At 38.5% G+C, this 13,033-nt stretch overlaps 1 pseudogene; it reads left to right on the top strand.

Moving 5' to 3' along the window:
• Positions 1 to 3,397: 3,397 nt before the first annotated feature.
• LOC138145819 (golgin subfamily A member 7 pseudogene) lies at positions 3,398 to 3,979 on the top strand (annotated as a pseudogene).
• Positions 3,980 to 13,033: the final 9,054 nt, after the last annotated feature.

Genomic DNA, 13,033 nt, shown 5'->3' with positions numbered 1-13,033 from the left:
ATGCTTCAATCTGTATTCAGATATCATAAGTTCTTTCTTTGATGATAGATAACATTTTTTGTCATAATCCCTTCAGAGTTGTCTTGGATCATTGTATTGCTGAGAATAGCTAAGTCATTCGCAACTTAACATCTTAGAATTTTGCTGTTACTTTGTACATGGTACATTTCACTTTGCATCAGCTCATGTAAGTCTCTCCAGGTTTTTTTGAGAGCATCCTGCTCATCATTCCTTATAGCACAATAGTATTCCATCACAATCTGTAAGGGTTATGGGATTTAAGGATTTTCCATGCCCCTTGAACTTGCTGACATAGCAGGAAAGGGTGGGGCAAGAGGAAGCCAGAGCCAAGCTAGAGGGCATGTGGTAACTAGAAGCATGGCAGTAGCAGCAGCAGTGGTGGTGGTGGTGCCTTGAACTTCTTTTTTTGAGCCAGCCAGAATTTCTGCTAAGGACTCCTGCTGAGGACTGCCAAGGATGGGAACTGCAAGGGGCCTGCGCTGCTGGGAGCAAGCTGCATGGACGCTGGGTGGTTGCTTTGAGTAAGGAGAGGAGGATCATTGCCTGAGGTAGCCTGTTCCTTTTTGAAGGCTTGAGAATGTGGGTGTTTACTACATTAACTACGTGTGCCAACTTCATAACTACTGTGATGGCTTTGACTTTCTCATTTTGGGAACTCAGTTTCATGGTATTTGAATAAATGTTCTAGCTTTATACCCCATGTAGAGAGCCTGGTACATTTTGTGATTAATAACCATATCAGCATATTTATAGTTATCATAGGCACTGTGAATATTGCATTGTTAATACATTTGGCAATGAGGATGGGATAAAGCTAGAGTGCTGAGCCTGGAGTGAAGAAAACTCATCTACTTCAATTCAAATCTGGCCTCAGATACTTATTAGCTGTGTGACCCTGGGCAAGTCACTTAGCCCTGTTTACTTAGTTCCTCATCTGTTAAAATGAGCTGGAGAAGCAAATGGCAAACCACTCTAGTATCTTTGCCAAGAAAACCCCAAATGGGGTCACGAAGAGTCAGACATGACTGGAACAAGTCAACGATAACAATATATACTTACTACATATGTATGTGCACATACAGATACATATATTCATACACACACACATGTACTGGGACAGGCAGAAAGGGAAGAAGCACTAACAAGTGAGTATATCAGAAAAGGTCACTCTAGCAGTTGAGCTGGACACTGAAGGGGACTAGCTATTCTAAGAGACAAAGAGGAGAACAGAGCATATTCCAGAAATTGAGGATGGTCCAAGGTTCAGAGGCAAAATAATGGGGAGCAGCAAAATGGACAAGTTTGTATGGAATCAATAGTAAATGAGAAAGAGTAACGTGAATTAAACCAGAGAGACCACAGCTAGGCTTTTAAATGCCAAAGAGATGAACTTATAAAGCAATGGGGAGCTATACTGAAGCTTCCTGAAGAGGAAAGCTTATCTAGCATGTTTCCAAGGCTGCTAAGGCTAGACATGAACCTGTCAAACTAGGATCAGCATCATGATGCCACTTTCTAATTATAAAATTTACATGCAAAATCTTTCTGCTTGGAAATGTATATTATGTAACAAAAAACAGAATATCAACGCGAGATCATTTCCAATACACATGTAACAAGATTAGCCTGTGGTATTGTTAATTATATCATGTCATGGACTCTCTTCCAAATTAAATTTCAATAGATTAAAATGTATAAGAATTTTAAAACATTCTTTTCTTCCTTTCCCATTATTTGAGCATTCTAAAATTGTTTATTCAAAGCATCACAGATTGATGTTTCAAATGAAGACAAGTTGGCATCATTAAGGCTTCCAAATGATTCATTCTCAGGAACTTGGGCTTCTAGGTTCAGTCTCATGTTCCAGCTGCTGCCAAATTCCCATTATCTTCATGGTACCTGGCACGAAACAACTGCATGATTAAGTCTGGTTAATATTCATGTGTGAGAGACCATCCTGGGGAAACTCATTAAATTCTGGAATCTCAGGGCTATAAGGGACCTCCAGGGCTAATCTGATCTGATCCCTGCTTATAAGTCTATTACCTTCCAGCCCAGCATTCAAGTCCTAAAAATGCTTGTCTTATGCCAAAGTTATTCTTGTTAGCTGTCACTGCAGGCACGAAGGATGCCTGGGGCTCTTCTTGTTTCTTGGAAGAACTCTTCTTGTTCCTTTTGCATTGGTCTATAGCAGGATCAACAACCTCCTAGATTATAGTGCAGAGTTCTTAACCTGGAGTCTGTTAAACACTCATATGAACATATACACATATGTATATTATATATGTCTATATATGTACATATACGGATATATGTATATGTGCATGTATATATTTATATACATATATCTGTGAATGTATAGCTTAAAGAGCAATTGATGAATTGATAGATGATAGGGAAAAAGAGAGAAAGATATAGCTGAAAGAGAAAAAAGAAAAAGAAAGGAAAGGAAAGGAAAAAGAGAGAGAAACAAAGAAAGATAAGCTATATTTCATTTGTAATTGGTTTCTTTTGCCATCCTATTAAAATTAAAAAGCATTATTCTGAGAAGGCATCCAAAGGGTTCACCAGACTGTTGCCAAAGAGCTTCATAAAACAAAAAAGAGTAAGAACCTCTGACATACAAGACACATCAAAAATTAGGAAAAAAGTAGGGGACCAGGAGTAAGTGGCCCCTACTCTTGGGTGTCTCCAGAATTTAGTAGTTTATGATTCTACATGACAAAGACATTTCATATGTTATAGATGAAACATCGAGGGACCCCAGAGGTGATGTGGTTAAAAACTTTCAGTTCATATGTAAAGAAGTTGAGGCCAAGAAAGGATACATAAAGGGTCCAAAGTCACACATGGTGTCAGTGGCAGTGCAAGTATTTAGACCCACCTCTTCTAACTTTGAGCCCAGTGCTCTCTCCACTGAACAGATGTTGGCATGAGTCAGGGTTATTTGGCACCAAGGTCAGTTTCTGCTGCCATGACACCATTATCTACTCCCAGTGAAAGTTATCAACCTCAGGGATTAGCTAGTGGCTGGCACACACAACCACACTGTCAGGAGTCATCAGTTGTTGACACCTAAGCTAAGAGAATCGGTAGTCAGGGTTCATTTTGTGCCCCTCCCTTACCTCAAGAAAAACCTTAGTGTGGGACTGGCAGCAGAACAAGAGCCTCACTTATTTTCCCTTCCCCTCTTCTGATATGCCAGATTGAAAGAACTAAGTCCATGGCACATTCCTTTTAGAAGGGTACTATCCTTAGCCCATGTAACTATGAAGATCCCAAACTAGGTTGAGGGAAAGTATCACCTCCCAGATCCTCTACTACATGAAGACACATAAAAAATAAGCAAGGCTGGGAGAGAGGGTTGGGTGGGAGAATGAGGGGCAGCGGAGGGGGTAGCCGACCTGGACATCAGGTGAGGCGCAGGAACTGTGGGGACCCTGTCTGGCCAGCTCCCCGACTCAGCCTCTCCGGGGGCAGTTGGTGCCGAGGCCTGAGGAGAACCATGCTGTGTCCTCCTCAGCCCAGCACAGCCTGACCTGTCGCTCCCACCCCCACCCCCACCCCGTGGCAGCAGGCACCCATGTCTGCCAACGTCTTCATCCAGTGGGACCAGAGCAGTGGTGCCCGGTGCCAGTTCCAGACCAAGTTCCCTGCCGAGCTGGAGAACTGGATTGACCAACAGCAGTTTGAAGAAACAGTTCATACTCCTAAATAACTTTTATGCAAAAGCAAAAAAGCCAATCTTACCTTGAAATCTGTTTAGCTTATTTGACAGCATATACTATCTTTTTGTGCATGGAAACACATTATGAGAAGGTTCTGAAGAAAATCACCAAATATATCCAGGAACAGAATGAGGAGATTTACTCTCCACATGACAGGACCAACTGAGAGAGGATTTTGTGTTATTGCAATGACCATTTATGAAGACAGAGGCATGAGCAGTGGGAGATAAGCCACAGAGTCTGAGTCTGTCTCAGAATGGGACTCTCTTCTGCAGGCCAGTCAACCGCACAGCATCCCCCACCTGCTCTCTGAGCCAAGCATCATTCATTTGTATCTGCTGGCAGAGCAACGGTGCCATTCTACTCCAAGGCCTAACTTTCTAAAATTCTGCTCCTGGGGTAAGTGACATCTAGTCATTCAGCATCCACTTTGTGTCTTTAAACTATGTAGAACTCTGCAATCTTTGTAGTTATTTCTGAGAAAATATAATGAAGTATTTCACTTTTCAAATTCAAAATAATTTAATAAAATGATCTGTGTAAATAAGCTCAATCCCAAATCCATTTCTTATCTGCCACCAAGACTATTGGTTCTGCTCAATATTTATGCTGTCATCTCTACTAGATGGTTTTCTTTTTGTTCATTTGTTTTTATTTTTAGTTTGGTTTTTTTGTTTGTTTGTTTTCATTTCAGCTAGTCACATCCAGGTTTGGTTTCATTTCCCCTGAATTAAAGAATTACTTTTTTTCCAGGCACAGTTTTTGATGAGGAGTAAGCTATGCCCATGGCCTGCTGACATGTTTCCCAGACCTCCAGGATTGCAAGGAGATATGTTTCTTCTGTTAGTTTCTCATACCTAAGCTCATTGAAAAGATAATGTATAATACTATTTGTTTTTAATTTAGCATTTATTACTAAAGTGAACCAGTATTTCATGTAATTCCCAGTTCCCTGATTGTTCTTGGAGAGTATTATGTCATTACTGCATTGCCATGAATGTTGGGAAGATGTAATATGTGATGCTTTTTTTATTAAAACTATGTAAGGGCTGCTAGATGGCCCAGTGAATAGAGCACCAGCCCTGGAGTCAGGAGTTCCTGAGTTCAGATCCAGCCTCAGACACTTAACACTTACTAGCCCTGTGACCTTGGGCAAGTCACTTAACCTCAATTGCCCTGCCTTCCCCCCTTCAAAAAGCAAAAAACAAAAACAAAAAAACTATGTAAGCACAATAAAGTGGATGTTAAACCATCAGACCTATAGACATCTTTGTCCAATCCCATGTGTGATAAGCAAGTATAATGAACATTTTCCTTATTAATATAACTTATGGGGAAAATAATTTGAGAGGAATATTATTGTATGTTCTCATTTTTAACTCTTTCCACTGGCAAAACTTATTAATCACAAACCTTTTTTGAATTCAGTATTCAGGATGAACACAGACCTTGTAATTAATTCAGGTAAAATAATACAAATATTTCCTGAGTAAAACTCCCCAAAACCTAAGTTAATATTTATTTTTCTTCTACCTACATTCTTCATGACAGTGTTTTCCAAGACCTTGAAATTAAATTAAACATTAGGGCCTGAGAGCATTGTTCTTTGGAAAGAGCTAAGGGATTTACTAGAAAAGAATAAAAGATTTAAAGTTCTACTTCCAATAGTATTGTATGTGCTAATACTGGATCTAATCATCCAGATTTAATTTCTTTTATGGATGTATTTGTCATTCACCTAAATCCCAGAGGCTTATTTATTATTTTAATTGGATAAAACCCTTTTGTGTTTTTTTTCTATAGTCTGTAATAGTTTGTCTGCCTTTCACACCCATTTCAATAACTTTGCCCAAATATTAATACACTAGTAAAACTTTTCTTAAATAAGCTGTCTCTCTGTTCTGTTCACTTTATTAAAAAGAAAAAAAAAAGAATAAGCAAGTCCCTACAACCTCCCCCAAGGCTCAGGTAATTGGAAAATGGACAGATGTTTGCCTCCAAGTTTCCATGAGCAAATTCTATGATAAATGCAGGCTGTCTCCTTAAGGGTCTTTGTCTCTCTCCATACAGCTTCCTGAAAGATGTGTTAACAAGATCTTTCCACTTTTCAACACTCAACACAATTGAAATTATGTCTAGGACACTGAGTTATGCATATGCAACAGTTTCTCTCCAGCTTTTCTTTGACTGCATTTTGTATATTAATCACAACATCATATTTCATTATGTGAGAAGGTTTGCATGTAGACCAACTGAATATACCTGAAAGGTTTGGAATAAAAAAAAAAGAAAAAAGGAGAAAAAATGAATGCAGCTTTAAATGGTAATAACACTGATCACATAATGACAAACTTTAAGGGAAGCTGTTCTGTTTGGCCATATGGCTTCAGATATGGTATGCTTCACTTTGCTAACTTTTTTTTTTAATTCAAAATTGGCCGAAGCCTCACATCACTAAAACATGGCAAGGCCTGGTAAAGCCTTGCATTTCAAAAGAATAGCTGTTTTTGAAACTGCAACCTAATTGCTGCATCATTGCTTGAAATATATATGTGATGCTGTGGGTGTATATGTGGAGGCTGAGAGATATAAATATTATAGTTTTAATTTGGGTTCTCATTTGTAATCTTTTAGGTGGGGGTTGCCACTACTCTCAGGAATACCCTGACTCCCTGAGTTCTTAGGAGAACATAATTGAATCCTAGGAAAAGATATGTTTTCCATTACAAAGGAATGATGCAAGCACATTCCATAGAGAAAGAAAAATGTATATGAGTCTATAACTCATAATCTAGAGTCTCCCTCCCCAACTCTCAGGTTCTCTTAAAATGGATCTGATTGTAAGGAACTAACCCAAAGAATGTCATGTTTTTGGTTTGTTGTTGCTGGTGGTGGTAGTTTGTCTTTTTGTGTGTTTGTGTTTGTTTGTTTGTTTTTGGCTTACTGCCTATAAGTGGAGTTTTTCCAAGAAAACTTCCTAACATACTTTTGTTTGTTTGTTTTACATGCCTAGGTGTCCCTAAATTTGTGCAACCAGATTCCCAGCGCTTACAGAAGCACTAAATGTAACAAACACATATCAGCATAGGACAAACCATTATGTTACTCCTCCCACCCCCAAGTACATAAGATGCAAAGGAATAAAAGGTGACCAGAAGCAAATATAAAAACTCATTTAGATGTCAGTTATCCCCAGAAGAGTTTTGAACTTGTAATTACCACTGGGGAAACACTTCAGTTGTTTCAGTCATGAAATTGCGCAGTTGTTTCAGTCATGTCTGACTTTTTGTGACCTCGTTTTCTCAGCAAAGATACTGGAGTGATTTGCCATTTTCTTCTCCAGCTGATTTTACAGATAAGGAAACTGAAACAAACAGGGCTTAGAGACTTGCCCAGCATCACAAAGTGGGAGGAGAGATTTGAACTCAGGTCTCCCTGATTCCAAGAATCATCTAGTGGCCTTTAACATTCTAGTAAGCTCTATTTCACAAGTACGCACTAATACACATACCCTCTAAAACTGTGATTTAGGTGGGAGGTAAAACTATCTTGGAGTTTCAAATTTATTTTTTTGAAAAAGTATATTGGCCTAAAACTCATGACCCATCCTCTACTTTTCTCCTCTATCCAAGCCCAACATTCAGGCTTACATGTGCTGGATCTGATTTTACAGGAATATTAAATCTCTTTCCCTTTAAACCTGCCCTGTCTGAGTTGCTTACTTCTTTACTCTGTTGATAGGAAATACTGTCCATCCAAGGATGATGGAGCCTTAAGAAATTCTTTTATCTCTCAAAAATGTCCATTGTGCAAAGCTTCAAGCTCAGGAATCTTAAATTTGGGGTTAACTACCAACAAGCTATCAAAGCTGGGACTCCACTTTAAGAATGAGTGGGCAGGTGCATCTGCTTCTAATGTGTATGTCAGCTAAAAACAAACAAACAAACTCTCAGTGCCTTCATTCTACCAGAGATTTGATGTGGGAAAATTCTCACTCAAAACTCTGGTCCTGAACTTGTGTCAGAAAGGGAAACAGAAAAGTAGCAGATGACCAAGAACTTGATATTTAGGAAGTCCCTTCTTGGGCCACTTGAGCCATCACATGCAACTTATCGTGCACATTTACTGATTATTGTTACCTGCTTCTGGGAGGAAGAAACTGTGCATGCATAGAGATATCTTCTCAAGCCAAATATATCCATCATGTGCCTTTATTACATGATTATATGAATCAATCAAATGATCAGTCAACAAGAATTTATTGTCCACATTTTACGTGTCAAAAATTGTGATAAGCTCTGGCGATGCAAAGAAAGGCAAAAACAGGTACTATCCAGGTAGGTATACAAGAAATATAAATCCCTCAACCCCACTTCTTTTTCTGTCTCTAGTGGAAAGCAAAAGGAAAATGGCAAAAATGGAGTTCTAAAGGTCAGAAAAAGGGAAAAGGAAGGTAGGAGCAGAATGTAACTCCCGTTTTATATACCACAGGGAAGGGTGGCTTTTATGATGAAAGTCTGACCCCCTGAAATTGAATTAGCCAATAATCTATCATAAGGTGCCAGTGGGTATACTCACATTTCATAGGGAGATACCCTTTAGATGCCTCCAAAAGCTTACATGCCTGTAAAATTATCAAATTGATTAACTTCCCTGAATCACCCCAATTGTAGGCATAAGAAAGGTTTTTATATTGGAAAATTAAGGAATTTATAGACTTACTAAGGCAAAAAAAAAACACCAAAAAAATTCAAACAGACATCATCTTTCTTCAGCAGTACATGAATTCCCTAAATAAATGAATGATCCTTCATAAGATCTCTATGAGAGGCCCTAAAAGCACACAACCTTGTCTTTGTTTAAAACTGAATACAAAGGGATATGCCTGTAGCTAGCATTAGGTGAATGTGATTTTATTCTAGGGTTTTGACATTGGAGCTGGAGGTAGGGTGGGAGCAGGAGTCTTTCCCATGATGCCTGAAATCCTTTGCCATCCTCCACCAGCCTGATGGAGCACAGTTACGTCCAGGAGGCCCCATCTGAAAGCCTCTCAAAATACCGCCAGTCCAACTTCCCCCACAACTCTCTGCGCTATATAACTTCTCACCACCCACCCTACTCATTTTCACTCTTTTTTGCCTTAGGTGAAATAGTCTCTGTGATGGTTGAAAAAGGGGAATAAGATAGACAGTTTTAAAAATGAATATTGGTTGGTCTAAACATTTAGACACTAGTTAAAGATGAGACAATCATCTATTTGACATTTAACAAAATTTGCAGATTTTCACCAAAGCCTTATGGTATAGATTGAAAACAGTGAGTTCTTAAGAGAAATATAATTTTCCTGTCATCGTTTGGAAAGAGATTCAGTGAAGCAGTTCTGAAAGAACCGGGGTAGAAGATAATTATCCTAGAGCAAAGACATAACTGTAGGAGAGATGAGAAAAAAAAAATGATCAGGGACAGTGTGATACCAGAAAATAATTAGTTTTTGGCCAATAAGGCATGATATTTCTTGGCCATTACAGCTCACATTGTGTCTGTGATATCTTGACAGCAGGTTCAAAATAAAATTTTTCCATAACCTTTACTCATCTATCTTCTTCAGATGACTTGGCTTCAACAAAGGAGTTTAGCACTGGTCTCCAAAATGCATTTCCTGGAGTATTCTATTCTTATTAGAAAATAGAATCAGAACATGATGTGATAGTCAACTTGTACTCTAAGAGCTAGCTCAAAAGGAAATTCTGAAATTCCAATAATTTTCCCTCGTGTCCCCAGATTTCTTTCTCTAGGTCCCTTTCCCACTTCAGAGTCACCTTTCTCTACTCCAATTACTAAATTATTTAGAATACGTTTGTCCCTAGAAATTAAAAACAAACAAAAATCTCTCAGTGAGGTTTTGAGCTCAATTCAACCCTATCCCCTCAACATAATCTGATGATTTCCTATTTACTCATTTTTTTTTCAAGGCAACTAGGGTTAAGTGACTTGCCCAGGGTCATACAACTAGTAAATGTCAAGTATCTGAGGTCGCATTTGAACTCAGGTCCTCCTGAGTTCAGGACCAGCACTCTATCCACTGTGCCACCTAGCTGCACCCTATTCATGCTTTGTTTTTGTTTTTTTAATTAATTAATTAATTTTTAGTTTTCAACATTCACTTCCATACAATTTTGAGTTTTAAATTTTCTCCCCCTTCCCCAAGAAGGTGTGCAATCTGATATAGGCTATACATATACATTCATATTAAACATATTTTCACATTAGTCATGATGTAAAAAAGAATTAGAACCAATGGGAGGAACCAAGAGAGAAGAAACAAAACAACAAATAAAAGAGAGCAAATAGTATGTTTTCATCTGCATTTAGACTCCAAAGTTCCCCATATTCATTCTTAAACATCAAACAAAATCCCACCTCTTCCATTGAAACCTTTCTTGATAACCCCAGGCAATAATTATCATCTCCCTCAAACACTGCACTTTATTCTATATCTTTAATACACTTATCATGTTAAGTTGCATATTTTAGTGATTTGTGTTGTGCCTTATCCTCCAACTAAACTGTAAATAACAAGAGGGCAAGGATAGTGCCTTTTCTAAACTGTATATCTCCATCATCTATCACAACATTCTGTATACAATAGACACTTAATAAATATTTGTTGGCCGACAGGGAATGATTTCAAGCTAACAAAGTATGATTGATCATAGTTTAAACTACTACCTTTCCTACTGTAACATGCCATTTGTCAAAACTTTAAAACTAAAGAAAAAAAATTGAAATAGGGAAGAAAAAATAAAACATACTTACAGAACACCAGTGGATTCTGTGTGTGAGTGTCACTAAGGCAGATTCAATGATTATGGTAATACTAATTGCCACCTTCTTTTCTCTATCCCTTCCCCCATCTTGTCTCTGGAGATTTGGTCAGCACCTGCTACAACAGTTATATTTATTTTTAGCATAGAGGTATGATAATGGATACTCTATTCCACATGATCCCCTTCTCTACTACTTTATGGAGTTTATATTAAATAACTGTTAGAAATAAAATCACAATCTCTCAGAGTACCCTATTAGAAGAAGTGCTAACATTTAGGCAGAGGTTTGGTTTCCTACCTTAATTTAAATTTATGTTTGTCTCTAGCCAACTCCTGACCACTTTATGGTTGAGACTAAATTCAGATTACTGGAAATGTCTGTCAATGAACAGGCATGAGGAGTGCCTGCTCTTAGGGAAATAACAGAAATCTTGCTGGAATTTTCCCCAGTCCTTGAAGAGAGCATAATTTGTGGTTTCCACCAGAATCTTTTGCTGTAAACTACCTTTAGCACTGGTTGCTTTCCTTGACCTCTTCTTGTTCCATAGTTCAGCCCTACGTTTCCTTTTTCCTTTCTACTCCTGCCCCTGTGCTATATTGTTCTTTTTGACTCAGCTCATTAAGTCTTCAGCAGGACCAGGGACTAGGCCCATTGATGCTGCAACTGCTCAGCTACTAAGTTCTCTAACACTTGCACTCAGTCTATCTTTCCTAGAATGTGTGTTCCTGTTTAAGAACTCCACAGCATGACTCATCTATACCTTCTGGTTCAAAGTTCCTCATAGTTCCATATGGCTTTTCACATTAGAGAGGTGAACACTTGCCCCGTGAACTGGAACTTCCAAGATGTCAATTAGTTCTTGAACTCTGATTATGTCTATTTATACAGTATCTATAAAGCTAGGCACTATAAAGAACAGCAGCTATAATGTAAGGAGAACAGTAGAGATGGACCATAATTCAATAGTGATGAAACCAAAGAAAGGAGGCACCATTAAAACAGCATTAAAACTAATGACGTTAGATGTCTGTTTACAAATGCAGAAAGGCTAATAAACAAGACAAAGTAAAATTCCAAATGATCTAATGAGAGGCAGGAAACAGAATATATAAGGTAAAAAACCAACACCTCTCCTTGAATCCTGATAGGAACCACTAAAGAGCCCTGGGAATAGAATAATACCGCAGACTAAGGGCCTTGTTTCTAGACTATCTCCTGTAACTGTGGAGAAAAAGCTCATAAGGGATCTCTACCAACTATCCATCAGTCATTTCCTCCCACAGGGCCAGAAAATGAGCCCAGCCAAAGAAGCAAGGCAGCCTAAGAGAGAGACATGATTCAGTAAGTGCCAAGGTTCAAAACACTACTGCCACTTCAACCACTACCTCTCTTAGAGTTTCTAAGGCAAACAACATGGGTCACTGAGCCCAAGACAAATGGCAATGGCAAACATCCCCCTGTTGCCCCCTCTGCTTCTAGAACAGCCACAAAAGCCATCATTTAAAGGAGTAATCCTTGTGCATTTGAAACATGGCAACACCTTCCATGGGCTAAGTCCTTGTCCCCTCGGTAGTCGTAGGTACTGAAGACAGAAAAGAAAGCTTGCACCATGAAAGCCTTGACACCATTAAATGATTCAACATGAGAAATGGATACAGTTGATTTTATCAGTGGAAATAACATTAAAGAAGATGTGTTACCCTTTGCTTTTTCTTTGTCTAAGGACTATGGGGTCCTCTCTGACTGACAGCTGAATTCTCCTATATGTGTTTTCTAACATAGGTAATATTGTCATAAGAGTATATGACAATATTAAATATTCATAAATAAATCATCCGAACAGAAGCATGAAATAGACAAAGAGTTAAGAAAAAAGATGATCTGCATATTATGGAAGCATGATAAAGTGGTGGTGGTGGTGGTGGTGGTGGTGGTGGTTGTGATTGTGTTGTTCAGTTGTGTCAAACTGTTCATGATCTCATGGACCACAGAACACCAATACTGCCGTGGGATTTTCTGACCAAAGACACTGGGGTGCTTTGCCATTTCCTTCACCAGTGGATTAAGGCAAAAAGAGGTTAAGCGACTTGCCCAGGGTCACACAGTTAGTAAGTGCCTGAGGTCACATTTAAACTCAGGACTTCTGACTTCAGGTCCAGCTCTCTATACACTGAGTCACCTAGCTGACTACTATAGCAGTAGTAGATGACTTCAATTATCTGTAATAATTACTTTTGTACTGAAATGATATGATGATATCATTATTTTGTACTGAAATGCTATGATTTGATCAGTGCAAATGATATGATCACTACAAAATAATCAGAAAATCACAAAATTTGAAAGTAAGAAGGAACCTCAACAACTATGTAACAAAGGAATCTCTACTGTACCATCTCTGTCAAACGGTCACCTTGCCATTGTTTAAGGAGCTCAGAAGAGGAAAACACCACGTC

Source organism: Petaurus breviceps, unplaced genomic scaffold (assembly GCF_028583685.1).
Source record: "Petaurus breviceps papuanus isolate PSGF00001 unplaced genomic scaffold, PetGlider_PUasm1.0 90750, whole genome shotgun sequence".
NCBI lineage: Eukaryota > Metazoa > Chordata > Mammalia > Diprotodontia > Petauridae > Petaurus > Petaurus breviceps.
This window is presented reverse-complemented; position numbering and strand designations above follow the sequence as displayed.